General features: G+C 46.2%; 1 protein-coding gene and 1 long non-coding RNA gene across 3 annotated transcripts in view; one reads left to right on the forward strand and one right to left on the reverse strand.

Annotated features, from left to right (window-relative positions):
- The window catches only part of IGSF11 (immunoglobulin superfamily member 11), a 91,394-nt gene that overhangs the window by 22,921 nt on the left and 51,772 nt on the right, over nt 1-16,701 (forward strand). The window lies entirely within an intron of this gene.
- LOC110399464 lies at nt 6,114-8,771 on the reverse strand. Its single transcript, XR_002439218.1, has 3 exons — nt 8,274-8,771; nt 7,613-7,929; nt 6,114-7,521 (listed from the first exon to the last, which is right to left on the reverse strand). It is a non-coding gene; the product is annotated as an uncharacterized LOC110399464 (long non-coding RNA).

Genomic DNA, 16,701 nt, shown 5'->3' on the forward strand with positions numbered 1-16,701 from the left:
GATGAACAGGTTTCTAAATTGTGACATTTGGGAAATGTTATCTTGTCTTTATTGTGCTTGGAGAAGATTGTATTTTTTGTATGAATATTTCTTTGTGTTTTTTTTAAAGTCCATTTTGCTGGGTGTAGGGTATGCAAAATGCTGAGATAATGTTACTATGAGAACCTTCAGCATTACATTTCCAGATTAGGTGTGTTTAGCTGTGAGGCTGTGATGATAGTTCAGCTTGTCGCATTTCAGTTTTATTAACCAATCTGCACATGGTTATCACCTGGGTGACTCTTAATTAAGTAAAAGGAAATGCAGAAGTCATCCTAAAAAAATCAACAGGAGCTCTAAATACTGTATAAAAACCTCTAAATTCAGACATAAGTACGGTCCTGGAAACAGTTCAGTTGCAGTTTGCATTCTTAGGACCCTGAATTTGGACTTCCCTGGGAAGGGAGCATCCCTACATTGGCATCTCCAATTAATTCAGCAGGACACATTCACTAAGATAGGAAACATTTCCCAAGGACAGACTCTTCAGCTGCATAAGGATACTTGGGCAAATGAACTCAAGTTATTTCTTTTTTTCCCTCTTTATTTTAATTTTTGTCACATTTGTGTCTAAGTTATTTTTTTCCTGTTTTGCTAGCAGTCTTGTGGTTTCAGTACCAGTGTGCCCCTTGTTTTAGACTCAATTATATTTATCTGAGCAGCTGAGGATGGAGGGGCAGGTTCCCACCGGCACAGCAGATGTATTTATATTTATGGCAGCATCTGCATGGGCTGGCTCCTGGCTCGTGCTGCCTGCCTTGTGGGAGGGGGACCGGCACTTCCAAGCGTTCAGCAGCAGAGAACATTATTCCAGCAGAAGCCGCATCCGTCCCCATGGCACCATCCTGTCTCTTTTGCAGAGGATGCTGTGGCAGCAGCCACCACTGCAGCTTGGCAAGTCAAGGCTGCACAGATAATTTGCAGCAAGCCGCAGGGAAAATGCTTTCTTTCGGCAGGGGGTTAATTGGGCTGTGAATCACAGCAGCGGAGAGGGCATATTTACTGTGCCATGTGGTGCATGTCACTCAAGCTCCACATGAACAGGAAGGCACTGCAGGATGTGGGGCAGGGACCAAGCCACCCCAACTTTGCTCTCACAGACTTGCGGGTGGTTGGTAAATGCACTGCTCATTGTGGAGTGCTCTGCTTGAACCTGGTCACGGGATGCACTGTCAGAACACAACAAGACTTCTGGAGACATGAGTGCTCTGTCAGAGCATCCTCGTGGAGGAGATATGGTTTGGGTAATATGCATGTACCCAAGATCCTGTAAGTACATGTGTTGTGTGCATGCTGTCCTAGTGTCAGGCTGCACTTTAACAGTGAGTAGGGGAAGGTGATATTGGAAAGGTTGCTTTGATGCTGTGAGTGGGCATAAGTGGTCCATGCTGGACCACTGAGGATTTTGGCATCTGTGCGTTCTACTGTCACATGAGCAGAGCAGCCAGGATGCTGCAGAGCAGGACACTGGCTGAACTGAGTGTCAGAAAATATTATGAAAATATGAAATGAATGAAAACATTCTTTGCTTGGTTATCCTTTGTGAGGACTTAGAATTGAGTGGTGAAGTAGGAAGCAAGTCCCTGAAAAAAATGCAACCCTCCAAAACAGAGGTGATTGGAAGGAGGGAACCGTGCAGAAAGTTGCCACAGGCAGGAAAGAGGCTGGGCTGGTTTTATGATGTGCATGAAGCCTGAGCAAGCCGCTTGATAAGTGAGATCTCATACACACATGCATATGTGTGTGTACTGACACAGACATAGAGCTCTGCATTTCTAGATAGCAGTGTAGTAGCATGACCTCTATATGTGAAAGATCCCATCAGTACTAAAGGGGCATCACCCAGGGAGAGCTGTGCTTTCAGGGATTGCACTGGAGAAAATCATTTATATATATTCTTGGAAGACTAAAAAGGTTGCAGAAACAGAACTGACTGTGCCGTTTAGGTGGCTTCTTTGCATTTTTATTTATTAAAATGCTCTAGATGCAGAGGAGCTCTGCTTATTATTTATAAGTGTTGCTACCGCCTTGAAATGGAATCTACAGGCACTTTGATAAATGTGGTGAAAGCTTGTCTGGTGTCACTGCCACTTCTCTAAAGTGCCTCCTGCATCCTCTGCTGAACTGCTGTTTCATCAGTTTGGACAGCAGTGTTCCTCAGTGAATTGCAGCAAAAGTCTGGTTGCATCATCCCATGCTAATGGAAACAGAGCAGGAGGGAGCGAGCACCAAGTGTGTCCTGTGGGCGCTGGGCAGAGCAGGGCAGGAGGGAGGTGAAAGCCCCGGTCATTGCTCCATCCTGGTGGGCAAAGCAAAAAGGGAGAAAGTTTGGCTTTAAAATAAGAAATAGAAATCTGAAAATAGAAATAAAAATATTGTCCCCTCCTTTGGGTGGAGGGAGATGCTCAGAGCTGATCTTGCTGAGGACAAGGTGCACCTGTGCTGAAGCAATTGCCCGTCAGGGCAATGGAAAGCTTGTCCTGTGCCAGCAGGTTATTGAGCTTGGATCATTTCACCTGAGTAAAAAGTTAGGGAAAGTGTGAGAGTGCTGTGTAAATATATCAGCAAGCGAACAGTGTGATGGGGTGAGGGCTTTTTAGTACTAAGGGAAGGTGCTGGCAGAGGGACAGGCTCAATTGTAATAATCTAGTCTGGGAATTAAAGTGAAATTTCAAGCCATTAGGTCAGGGAAGTTAGGGAATAGGCTTCCAAGCATAGTAACAGAAGCAAAACACCCATGCAGCCCTTAAGAGGAGTCTTGATCTGTCTGTGAAAGGGATTATATGAAGCGCCAGACTCTGTGTCCTAGTAGATTCTGTCCCATGCTGCCTTCTATGTCTCTTAATTCCACATTAACCAAGCAGGGTTTGTGCATTTTAGATGTAACTACATAAAACATCACAGATTAAGCTTCTAAGTGCTTTGCAACTTCGAACTCATGTCTTGAGTTTCCTTTTTCTGCCTAATGGCTCCCTTCAGGGTGTCCATTTCACCCAAATATGCTGCGGCAGCATTTCACCCAGTGCCCAGATTCCCCCCATCTCACTTTTGTGCAAGCTGTTTCCACCAATGAACAGCACCTCAGCACTTTTGAGGACAGAAAGCTATTTACCAGCTAAGAGGGCAAGAGTACAACACTATTTTCAGCACCTCAGCCAATCGGATTTTGTCTGGCAATCCTATTTGATGGGGGTGGGGTCACATCACCTGAGATAGTTTCTGCTCTTTGCCTTCATCTCTGGCTCTCATGCCTGTGCTGCAGCCAAGTTATGGTGCCTGGGCTCTGACAATTGACTGTTTATAATCAAAAAGGCTGTTTAGCCAAAGACATGTGTTTTTAAAAGGACTTTGGGCTCTCAGGTTCTTCTTGGTTCTGTCAGTAAAGTGTGCACTTACAGGATCCATCTTTAGCCCCATTGTACTGAAGTGACATGGTCTGCTTCACCTTTATAGCTTTGGAGCTCAGTGGCCTATTTCAGCACTGCTTGAAAGGAGTTTCCAAAATATTGCATTTGCCAGGTTTCATCAAAACATACAACTCAAATGTGGTTTCAGGTAGATTATTAGGCAGAGGAAAGCCTGAGCAAGCAGGACACAATATTCTGGGCTTCACTGCTGCTTCTTGGGGATTTCTCAGTTTTTTAAGGGTTGGGTTGGGAAGAGGTAGTGGAAAGTTTAAGATCTCTCTCTGAGTTTGTGAAAGACAACAAAGAAGAATGTCACTGTGTGTTGTAGTACCAGCTACAGGTTAGTTTACCAACTGCAGGCTAATCCCTGGGGCAGCCCGATGGCAAGGAGAGATGCTCTTTTCTTCTTCGAGAGGTAAGCTGAGATTCTGTCTCTGGCCCTGGTCCTCACAAGCCCCTCTGTGCAGCGGCAGCTGCTGCATGGGAAAAAAAGTGCTTTTACTTCTATGTCGATATCCAACACTGCAAAATTAGGCTGGAGTTTCTCTCTTCCCTCCAACCTCTGTGTTCTTTGGGAAGGTGAGAGCTCTCCCAGAGATACTCAGCAGTGGCACATGATTTATTGTGATTTCTTTTTCCTGTCTTCTTGCTAAGTAAAACCTTCCTCTTGTTTCAGTGTTGGCAACAGCAGGGGTATTGGATTTGGATCCAGCAGGAAGATGAGCAGCCAGTATAAATCCTGAGCGGGTTTTTGGAATAAGTAATACCCCCAGTCCATCTCATGTGTCATTTGCACTAGGTGTCTTGGAAACCAGAGATGCAGCTAAAGGAAAACTGCACCAACTGGAGATGAAAGGATTTCCCAGCCTGGGTGCTGGAATCCCAGGAGGGATTTCCTCCTGGGCTTTCTCAGTTCAGCTGGACATGATGCATCGCCTGACCCTTTCTTGCACATGCTTTGATCTCATGTTTCAGGCTGCCTCTTGGTCAGCTGCAGGGTCAGGAAGGCAGACTCAGCTCTCCCACTTGAGTCTTTTTGTTCACCTCATTTAGTTCTCAATTGCAGCAGCCTAGGAATAAGAAGTAAATCTATCGGCCATCTGAGTTTAGAAACAAACCTCCAGGGTGTTTGAGTAAGCCCAGTGTGATGGAGGCAGCCTGCTCCTCCAAAGCAGGGGCTGTGTTGGGTTTGCACACAGTGCACAGCTCCTGGCTGGCACTGGTACAGTGCACGGGTGTTGCGGTCGCATGCCACTGCATGTGTCACTCTGATGTGCGTGACACCCGCCCGAAAACAAGGGGGAAAAACTGGCTTTTTGTTTCCCAGCTGAAATAGCTCTGGCAAGGCGCGGGCACCACCTCTGTGAATGAAAGCCTTGTGTGCAGCTCTGTGATAACCGGTGCCATTGTGCTCATCCCAGTGCTGCCAGTGGCTCTTCCGGTAACTTCCACACCACAACAGATAACACAGGTTCTCACTGGCTTCAATTAGTGCTCCTGGCAGTGATGACAAGCGGCCCATGGAAGTGTGAATCTAGTTTATAGAGACTAAGAAGCCAAAACCAAATAACAACAAAAAAGCCTTCTAATCTGATCATTACACTCGGGCCAAGGGATCAGCAAAATGATCAAGCGAGGAAGGGAAACAACTTCTGGCTACTAGATTCTGTGTCCCTATCCAGGCCAAGTGCTGCACCACAGTGAACATCAATCTTGTAACAAGCTTGGATAATACCCAGTGGTGAATTAACAGGGACCACTGATATCTAAGTGCTTTTCAGCTTCGTGTTGCCAGGAATAAGTCTCAGTTCTGTGGGGCCAGCGTCCCTCCTCAATCAGGGTTTAATTCCCTCCCATCTGCTGTCTGCACTGCCTGCAGATCCTCTCCCAAGTAGGGCACCATGTGGGTCTGGAGAGAAGCGGGGATGTGCTGGGCTCTCTGTTGGCTGAGATATCCCTCAAGGGAGGAGCCAGGAACATCCTGTCCCCCACTAGACTCCCAGGAAGGTGCTAAAGGCAGAGATGTGTGTAGTGGAGAGTAGGTGGGTCCAGCAGGAGGAGGTGACTTTGGAAGAACCTTCTGTGAGCTGGGATGCCTCTAATGGCTACCTGAGATGCTGACCACATCCCTAACCTTCACGCAGCTGTGTCAGGCTGAGGTGATACCTTGCACCAAAGGGGCTTGTCCTCAAAAGGGGACATCCTGGAGGATGCAACCAGGCATCCACGTATGCAGCCAGGCACTACCCCCATAGAAACATCCTGGGAGCCTCCACAATATTTCTACTGTGGGATAACACAGACAGACAGAGCTGGTGCCATCAAGGACAAAAGCAGCCTCTTTCCCACCACTGCTGGAAATAATAGGAATAATTACCTCATTATTTCCACAGCCTCCACAGCTCCCAGAGAAAGAGTAACTGGTGTGCAACAATGCCTCTGTTGTACACAATGCCTGCAGCACGTTCCACTGGAGCAGAAGATGGAGACACAATTCACCACTGTGGGTTTGGTCCACTGAACTTTATTTAGGTGTTTGGTTGGTTGGTTGGTTGCTGTGGTTTTTTGAAGTTGGGCGTGGTGTGTGGGCTCTGTACAGTTTATTTATTAATTTATTTCCTTCATTTATTTATTTAAATCAAGGTCATGGATACTCGTTCAGTTTTCGAATGCTTGGAGTTGTGCAGAAAGCCTGTGCCACCCCAGTACTGGATATGACCAACAGTGTCACTGAGCAGGCAGAAAGGGGAGCTGTATCTATGCCATGCAAAATGAGAAGGTGCCACTTGTTCTTCCCTGCTGTGGACCTATCAAAATACATGCTCATCTATAGGTCTCAAATATGTCTCAGGAAGGGGACGTCCTTGTCTAGCAGCAGGTGAGACTATGGGTAGGAAAGGGAATGATTTTGCCAAGATCTGCACAGCCTAGAGAGAGCCAAGTGCTGTGACTCATGTTTGTTCAGTTTACCTTGTTTTAGAGGTGTCTCAGAAAAGTAAGAATGTGCTGCTGTTAGAAGCAGAGATGTTACTTTTATTACATTTCTGTGCTCTTCTCAGATCCATCGCTGGTTTGTGAAGGTTGCTGTGGTGCTGCTGCTGATTGTGTTATTATCCAGGAGCACCTGAAATTCTCTGGAGTAGGGTTTATCTTTGTAGCTTAGTTTTTCTCTGCTTCTTCTTAATATGAAAAATATCAGGAAGCTGTCTCTCAGGCTTTGCTTGAGGGCTTCCGGAAAGCTGTACCATGAAGTTTCACTGTCTTCATCTGAAAATTGCATTGACTTTCTGAAAAAGCCAAACATTTGTCAGGTAAGTGGTTTAAATAAGCATTTACATAAACCAGAGAGTTAAATTTTCAATCATTCTTAGTGTTCTGGCTCAGCCCTCAGTTTTGCTCCGTGTGATATCTCTGTTTCATTTACTCACACACAACGTCCTTGGCAAATATTAGGAAGCTTAGACCTAATATTTCTGGCCTGTCTTAAAAAGAAGAAAAAAGCAGATTAAAATAAACAACACATACATGCATAAATTTTCACCTGAGCCCCAGACCACTGCAAACTCATAAAATTGAAAATCCCACTCTTGCAAGAGCAAAGCCAGCACTGGGTGACACATAACCTTGGGAAGCACAGGCTACAGCCAAGCAATAAGACTTCTCTGCCTTTGCGTTGCCATCTGTCTTCTCTAATGTGCTGTAATCCCTCGGATGCTGGATTAGAAATTATCACTGGGCAGGGCTGGACTGAAGCCAAAGTGGGGCTCCTCCTTCAAGTTGCTGGGAAGAGGAAGGCCTTGCTGAAGGCTGCTTTCTTCCTGCTCCTCTGCAATTTGCTGCAGCATCCCAGCACTGGACATCCTGCAGTCGTGGAGCTGGATTTCTGCTTACGACTTGGTATCTTCCTCCCCTGTCTGGTGAGGTGTAGAGGGGAAGGCACTTAGGAGTTGGCAGGACCAGCGAACACAGCCACTTGTTTCTCCTCTGGCCTCTGCTCCCCAAAAAAGGTGCTGGATGCTGGTATGCATGTGGAAGAAGATCTTGGCCTTCCCTTACTTGTTATCAGACTGACTCCCTGGAAGTAAAGGAGAAATTGATCTTTCCTATGCCTTTTTGCAAAACCAAATATTTTGAGGAAGGAGACAAACTGCTTCCTTCCCACATACCGTCTGTTTCCAGCATCCATGTTGTCACTGCAACATGCTTACTGCTAGAATTTTTCTCCTATTCCAGCACTGATGGTAATGCCAGTTTTGGCAGAGGGAATGCTGGTGTTTCGCAGTGCCACCTTGAAGATGATTTAGGGTCCTATAGGCATTGTTTTAAGAAGTGTTTTATTAACACTGAAATTCGAATCAGAGGAGGGGCCTTTGCCACTGTGCACTGGCTTCTTTTGGGAATTATCCATCTCTGTGCATCTGTGTGTTAGTGGCGATAGGTGTCATTCAGTGTCATCCATTGCCACCTCCTGGAAGATCTTGCACTACAGAAAGGGAACAGAGAGGATAAAAGGAAAGAAGGAGGACATTTATGGCCTTGAAGGCAGGTGACGTGAGCTATGACTGCATCATGTGCTGCAGGTAGAAGCAAGCTCCCTTGACCTTCCCTTTGAGCCAGTGGATGAAAGCCAGCTGTGAGACTGCTTCAGTGCAGCACTTATTGTGAGCTGGTGCATCGTGCATCTCAGCACACTAACCACAGCTATGCAGCCTTATCAGCTCAAAGCTTCAGGGCTTGTTTCTGCTTGCACTGCACTAGGAGAATGTATCCATGGCTTCGATGATACCATCTTATTCTAATACCTACTTTTCCCAGAGTACACCTCACCTACAGCATGTTTAAGGGAAGGCTGCTCATCCTGTCCCTTAAAAATGGCTCTAAGGTGCAACATCTGGTCCCGTCTCCTTCAGATATCATTGTTTAATGTATGTTTGCGCGTTAGTCTCAGCGTAGCGACTCAATAGTTATATTGTGGTTTGATCTTGTGATGGATTCATAGTGAGATCTTGAATGTCACAAGGCAGCACTGCAACATGACCATTAATTTTGAAAGGTACCCTTAAAAATAAGATTCAGTCTGATGTTCCTGATTCCTGCTTCCCTTCAAGGCTGAATATTCTCTGTGCATGCCTTTGGTGTCCTAGTGGCTGGTCTGCTGAGCACCAGTGTTTGGGAAATCACTTGTTACATATGGAGGATTAAGCCAGGATGAGGCAGCTTTGCCCTAAGAAATGGTGCCCAAAATGGGTAGTTTGGAGAGTCCCTGTCACTTTGTGACATAGGTCCATTCCACAACTTCTCTGGGCAACCTGTTCCATAGGCTCACCATCCTCATAGTGAAGAATGTCTTCTTAATGTCCAATCTAAATCTGCCCTATTCAAATCTTTAAAAGATTTCTTTGGAGGCGTTCAAGGACGGGTTGGATGGGGCTGTGGGCAGCCTGATCTAGTGGGTGACAGCCTTGCCCATGGCAAGGGGTTGGAACTGGGTGGGCTTTTAAGGTCTCTTCCAACCCAAGCCATTCTATGATTCTATTTGTTATGCATGTGGCATTGATCTTTATTATTTAACTAGTCCATTTTGGCCAGCCTGCAAGACCCATTTTTAAGTGCCCCCCATTCCCTACCCCCCTCTGTTCTCAGTTGGCGTCAGTACATTGATTATCTGAATCAGAAAAGAATAAAAACAGAGCCTGGTGGCTCTGTGCTTACTTTTCTGGATTGCTTTGTCGTCTATAGGTGCAAAGAAAAGCTGTTTTTGTGGTGAAAGGAGCAGGCTGGGAATGCCCAGTGTTGGGGTCCTGCCTGATCCTGCATGGGGTGAATGGGAGCTGCTTTTCTGTCCCTCATACTCTCCCCTGCCGTGAGCTGACCATCTGCTTACCTTAATGGGCTAGAGATTAGCCCGGGGGTTAAGTTATCAACATAATTAACCTAGATTTCTCCTCTGTGGCTGAGACAATTTTTCTTTACCTACTGTTCAGGTGGCATGGTGAAATTCAGATTGCTCTCTAGGAACAACAGAAACCAAAACAAGTGGAGGGGAAGACTTCCAAGTTCAAAACAAGGCTGAAGGCCCCAAGGCACAGAGATAAGAGATGATTAAACTTGTGCAGGGTCACATATGTTCTTAGCTATGAGAAAGGTATTGCAGAGAATTCGAATACATTATTAATACTGCTTGCTCCTTATGTGGAGGGCTTTTCAGCTCTGTGTCTTAAACCAGGCAAGAATCATTAGCTCCATCTTATAGAAACTTGTTCTTGAAAGCTAACATACTGAAAATATATGATGTTCTTGCATGTTTGCCCAAGAAGACTGTGATAGGTGATATTTGCTTGCAGGACATTTCCCATCCTGTGTTCTGGGCACAAGCCATGGAGCTGTGGGAGCAGGTCTGACCCAGCCCTGTGGCACTTTCCATGCCAAAGGATGTGCCCCGTGGAGCTGGAGGATGTCTGGCGTGCTCTCAGGCTTCAGAGCCGGCACTCAAACAATCGCTGTAATTACCGTCCCAAAAGCTTTTAATCCCCTGGTTAAATAAAATGAACAAATGATAGTAGGAGCAGGAATCTGCAGGCGGCTTGAGGATGGCCATGTCACGAGCAGCGAGACGTGCAGGCGAGCAAACATACGAATGAACCAACACTCGCTTCCTGCCAGAGACACCTAATCTTGCTAATGACAAAATTAGCCCGCGGCTTTGATCAGATCCCACCCAAACTCCCGTGCTCAACTCCAGCCTCGCTGTCACAGCGGCAGGCAAGTCAGAAGGAGTTCAAAGAGTAACGGTGATGAGGATGCTGGAGGGGAGCTGAGGTATAAGGAAAGATTAAAGCAGCTAAGTGTGTTTATCGTGGGCAATTGATGATTAAAAGGGGAAACCTAGCTGCCTTGCTGTAATTTGAAGGGTGTGAACTTCAGGAAGAGAGCTGCTTAGAAGGGTAGCAGGAGGTGTGTAACTGGAAGTGATGCGATAAAGCTCAGGGAGAGAAATGTGGGTGGAATACAAATAAGAGCTTCTAATAGATGTGATTTTTGGACAAGCTTGTGAGTGACCGCAGTAAGAATGTCATTGTTTGCAGCACCTATATACAGGCAGGAAAATGTTGGGGGAGATACCCTCATGGAAGCAAATCATAGAATGTCCCAAGTTGGAAGGGACCCATAAGGACCACTGAGTCCAAATTCTGGCTCCATGCACCACCACGGAAAATCCAAGCGCTATCTCTGAGAGCAATATCCAAACACTCCTTGAACTCTGGCAGCTTGGGGGGTGCCCACTGCCCTGGGGAGCCTGTTCCATGCCCACTGCCCTCTGGTGAAGAGCCTTTTCCTGATATCCCATCTGAACCTCCCCTGAAACGCTTCTGCACAGCCAGGGACTGCCTGAGCCTCCCTATATCTTTTTATATAAAGAAACAAACAGCACCTGTACTTTTTGTGGTGTTCAGTTGCAAATGCATTGCAAGTGTTGCACTTTCCAGAAACATTTTACCCAAAACTGTCACTGTTAAAAGTGCCTGCTCTCAAACTCTGGGGGGGCATCAGGCTTCAGGTCCCTTTGGTATGGTCTGGGGAGGGACATTCGTACTGCGTAAAAATGTATCTCCCCTCCCGATAAGGCTGCCTGCCCCCAGCTGGGGCTGCTCCCTGTATTCAGTCAATCCCCTCTATGCTCATACACTCCCTGTGATGCCTGCATAGTTGCCAGAGGGCTTGCAAAGTTTTTGTTTCTGGCAGAAAGCATTGCCTAGAATAGATTCCCATTGCAAGAATCTCACCTCATTAATCTCCGGAACATAATGCATTTACCAAGTTCACAGCCACTTGTGGGGATCTATCTATAATGCACATAAATTCCTCACCTCATACCTCATCTTTTCTCCTGCTCCTTTCTCCCTGACCCACATGATGCCCCAGGAACCTACGGCTGGTTTGTGCAGCAGGTCTCTCCAGGCCACGGATAAAGCAGCAGCATGTTGAGCACTGTCCCTGCTCCTACCTGGGGCGGTTGCTCCCCATCCCCGTCATCCTAACAGAGTGACTCCACTCCAGTGCCCCCAGGGTAACCTGTCTGATGTAAACTGGAGACCTTTGGGGCTGAAGGTCTGCCTCCAGTGTTGGTTTTTAGCTTGCCCAGTTTAATTCTCTGCTGTGGGATTGTTTGCAAACATTGTTGCAGGTTTTATTTCTGAAGAAGACTGCTCTGTAATTAAGAGGCCTAGCACTAACAAGACATATAATAAAGTGAGCTTCTAATGGGGCTGATAGGAGAGCTGCACTGGCCTGGGATGCTTCAGCATTGACACAGATATTTTACCTGACAGAATAATAGCAAGATTCTTTGAGCTGTTTCATTCTCCTTCTCTGCAAGGGGCTGACAGCTGCTGGCACGTCAGAAATTACCGTTGAAGGGCTGTGTCATGTCTTTCCAGGGAGGTAATGGCACCAACTAAGCCTTAGAAGCTTTTGTCCTCAAAAATTTCTTGGCACTTCTGGGGAGGAAATCCAAGAACCAATGACTATATAGCAGAATAGTGCAATCAACTGTAGTATCGATCCTTCTTCCCACAGGCAAGACATGCTTGACTTACTGAAGCTAATGGCAGGGATCAGAAAATCAGGGTCTGTACCAGGATGCTGACTCAGACATCCAAATTGTGAGATCTGGTAGCCTGAGGAAATGAAGGGATCTTTCTCTCAAGTAGGGTTGCTTGTGATGTTTGGTGACTTGCAGCAAGCCTAAGGGGCTAAGGAGACTCCATCTCTGCGCAGAGAGCCGCTTCTGGTGCAATCTGGTTCTGGCTAGCTTCAGGAAATGCAATTGAGCTGCAAGTCCTGGCTCCAGCTGTGCTCCATGAAACTCAATCAATAGGCCTGGGTAAAACTTATTACTTGTCATTACTGGGTCTTGCCTCCCTTGTCTGGCAAGGTCCAGTGTAATGCAGCTTGCTCATCAGCCATGGTCACCACACTTCTGTGAGACAGTCAGACGGTTGTCTAAAGGACAAAGGATCCTAGCACCCCACAAAATTATAAAATCCTTCTCCAGGATGGGACTAGATGGTCTTTAAGGTCCATTTCAATCCAAGGCATTCTATGATTGTATGATTGTAGAATGATCCCAAACCCACAAGACCTTACAGGACAGAGGCAAGAGGTGGCTTGCTGGCAGGCTGCGGTGGTGGGCAGGAAGGGTGTGTTGTGGGGTGGTTCTGTTGCACGAGAGTTGTGCCACAGTGCGACCGTATGAGTGGCTGTCCATCTCCCAACACTTCCGATGGACTTGACAGCTGTGCAAACAGTACAGGTGGACTTATGCAAGAGGAAGTGACAGTGAGGAAATGGAAATGTCTGGAAACATACCAGCAAGTGAAGCCTCATCATAATGTGTCCCCAGGCCAGATCAGAATTGCTTTAGTGCAATGATACTTTTTTTTTTTTTTTTTCCTCTGCTTTGCTCTCAGGGGAGAGCTGCTGCAGATCTTGATTGGTATGGCTAGATATGTAGAATGTCATGTGGCACAGTTGAAAGAGATGCTGGCCAAGGAAATATTAGCCTGCCCAGAACAGCAAGCTTGAATGCTCATTTTCAGGATGAGAAAGCTATGGCATTTTGTAGTAGGCATGTTTTAGAGTTCTCTTCATTTTTCAAAAGAAACCCCAGCTCTTTGGGGCTGGTCATCCACACAGCCCAGGAAGATTTCCCTATGCACTCCTCCAACATATGTTTACATTTTTTTAAATTTTTTTTTTTAATTTTTTATTCTTATTTTTCACCAGGATTGGATTTAGTTTAGTGTAGCAGGGCAGAAGGTAGCTATCTCATTTAGAACAGTCTGGTCACCATGGAGATGTGGAAGACCTTCCAGTGACCATCTCTCTCAACTTTTACCATACTGTCAGCAAACCAGCAGCTGATGGCCCCAAATCAGGTGATCCCTGCTTTGGGAGAAGGGAATTATTTTCCCCTTGATTAGATGAGATGTTCTGGGGGTTCTCTTTGTAGGGTATAGGGCTGCTTTTGTCTTTCACCTCAACACAACTGTACTGTCGAAGAGGCTGGGCATCATTAAATCTCTCCTCACTTCCCCCTGCAGCTTGTTGGTTATTCATTTCTGGCTCTCTGTACCAGCTATGCAGTGGTTACTGAGCCATGGTAGCACATGGGTGTAAAGAAAAGCACATAGTACCGAGGTAGGGGGCCAGCATGGACATTTTATAGATGCAGTGACTGAAAGCCTCCCGATCTGTATGTGATGGGGCTCCTTGATCAAGCAGTGCTGCATCCTGCCCATCCTGGCATGTGCGCATCTGCTTCAATGCCTTGCTCCTTACCTGACCCCTCCCTTCACGGTGCGACTGGGAACTGATTTTTGTTTACAGTAGGGCTGTGACCACCAGACTTGTTTCATTATTTTGTTTTATTTTTTCCTCTGCATCAACATAAATCTCAGAGATCGAAAGGTGGCTATGCTTGTTTATCATTTGATGAGCTTTGTCTTTGCCTTTGGTATGTACTAATAGAGAAAACGTTGTCATCCAAACCCAGGCAGCCTTCAGCTGGAGTTAAATTACAGTACTGCTGAAGAGCGACAGATTTGAGAGAGAAAATAATAACAGGTGGGCAGATTATTAAAATACAACGCAGACAGTACCTGGAGGGTAAATATAATCAGCTTGGAGATGGCAGTGAAATCTACGGAGTGTTCTGAAAGCGGAGGAGGCTGGTATACATGTGTCTTCACAGTGAGGACCCCTGGTTACACAGCTGGAGAGCCAATACCTTCATTTTAGTAACTTGTTTTCCACCGTGCAGGCAGGCACGCTTGTGCCTGACAACTCACAGGCAGCCTGGATGCATCTTATCTCAGTGCTTTGCAGCAGGCTTCCTACGTCATCCCAAAAACCAGGAACATCTAGCTGCAAATGGAACTGATTTGTGAGGCATTGCAGAGAGCAGCTAAAAGCTACTCATGGGTCAAGCAATGTCAGTGATGCCCAGCCCTGATCTCAGAGGAACAGCCTCATGGTTCTTTGGGTACAGGTGACACTGGCATCCTCGTTCTGCTCACACATGCTTTCTTCTCCAGCTGGTGCACAGGCTCTATCTCCCTCTGCCAGCCTCCTGCCCCATGCATCATGCAAGCTTTCTGCTCTGTCTGTCCTGCATGCTTTCAGATTTGTTCCATACGTTTACCTCAGAGGTCTATCTGGGGAAGACATATCCACGCCAATAAAACTGATAAACAGCCAGAGAGAGCAAGGTACAGTTTTAGTAACTGGCATAACAGTGTATTTGCTGACCTGGCACCGGGAGAGGAAAGGGAAAGGCCGGTGAATTAATTATGGTGCTGAAGCAGTGTTGCAGAGAGCCTGGCTTGCCTTGAACGTGGTTCGATTTTTTGGCTTGAGATAGATACCCAACTGTTGTACACCTGAGGAGATAACAAATGCGTGAAGCTGAGAGTCAGGGCTGATTGAGGCACGGGCTGTGCTTGCTGTAAGCTCGTGTGAGACCTCATCACCAAGAGGAGGAAGTTTGAATACAATTTGATTACAAACGTTCTCCTTAGAGATCATCTTATCTGTGATGTATGACTGATGACCTGGCTGAATGAAGGTTGTTGCAAGAAATGGACTCGACCTTTTAAGCATACAGCAGAGATTTGCATCAATAGAGAACACTACACCTTCTAACTGAATGTGTTGGCAGAAAATGAAAGCAGAGTGCACCTGATTAGAAATCTATGTCAAAGAAAATAAAGTAAAAAAAAAAAAAAAAAAAGGTAAACAAGCATCAGAGAAGATAAACATGTTTTCAGAACAGAAATTGTAGCTGGCCAGTGTGTGGGGAAGGATCCTATATGACACAAAAGCAACCATTCTGAGTGCTGCGTATAGCACTAAATTGCAAAGGAATATGAAAATAAAATACAATTATGACCATACAGCTTGAGGACAAAGCTATTATGATGATAGTGCAGAGCCATCAGTAATTGTATGATGAGAAAATGCAAAAATCTTTCTGCCATCTGGTAAAGTCCAGTCCTTACATAGTAATGGGCCCTTATGTGCAGTATGTATTGTAAGGCTGCGTCCTTAGCAATCTTTTAAAACTGGTTCTATAGCAATATAATGTATGATTAGATATGAAATCAAATGCACACAAGTCTCTGAATTCCTGGCTTTTTAAGAAAGCATCCTGAATGGTAAACATTTCAAACAATTTTTGGGACTTGTCAAAGTCTCCCCCAGGAGTCTCCCCAAAGCCCGACTTGCTGATTTTGCTCCTCAGTAAAATGAATGCAAGATATTGAGCAAGTATTGGCTTGCTGTTACTCCATCCAGTCAAACTCATGGAGGCTGGGGGGATTAAGGTAGGAAACGTCATTGCCTTTGCTGGAATTCAGCCATGACACTGTGTTTATATCATGAAAAAAGGGCCACAGGATCTCTAATGGCTAGCAATGGTCTAGTCTTCAGCTTTTAAAGCCTGGGTCTCCTGTGGAAGGGGCTGCAGTCTCATCCTGGCTCACTGGAGGTAACAACCTGATTTATTTTTTCCAGTGAAGATTAGATCTTGCTCTGCTGTAGGCTTTTGCCTGCCCAAGCTCAGGCAGAGCAGAGCCAGCAAGAAGTCTGGCCACATCAGGGCTGTTAGGGAAGGGTGGCTGCATGTTCCTTTTGTTTACAGAGATGATTGCTTCTGATGTCTTTTTTGGTGTCTCTCTGTTTGGGGAGGGCTGAAGGGAGACACAGAGCCAAAGAAAAGAAGACCAAGAAGAGGTTGGTGCGAAGAAACTGCATGAGCGTGGAGGTGGGATTATCCTTGCTGTTGTCATTTAAGAGTTTTGGGGCAAAAAGGAGAGGATTTCTGTCTCAGCACCTGGCTGTCTCCCAGTGAGATGCCCGTTCAGGAACATGTGATTCCCGGGCATGGTCTGACCTCATGCCTTCAGTCCATGGGGACTTGTTCTCTCCCTCAGCAAGTGCCCTGGACACAGAGCGGGTTGCAGCCTTCCACTGCTGTGCCAGCAGCGCACCATGGGCCCAGGAGGAAGATGAGCTAACGGCTCTAGTTCATGCAGCTGTCTTACTTTACTACCTGTGTAGATCCATAGGCAGGGTTGCCTGAGGAAAGATGAAAAATTAATGGGGACATTTTCACCCTGCCTGGCTCACATGCCATTTTAATCCTGCTGCCAACATGATGGGTGTTTCTGCCTTAGAAGAAGTGCCTGAGTGAAAT

This window comes from Numida meleagris, chromosome 1 (assembly GCF_002078875.1).
Source record: "Numida meleagris isolate 19003 breed g44 Domestic line chromosome 1, NumMel1.0, whole genome shotgun sequence".
Taxonomy (NCBI): domain Eukaryota; kingdom Metazoa; phylum Chordata; class Aves; order Galliformes; family Numididae; genus Numida; species Numida meleagris.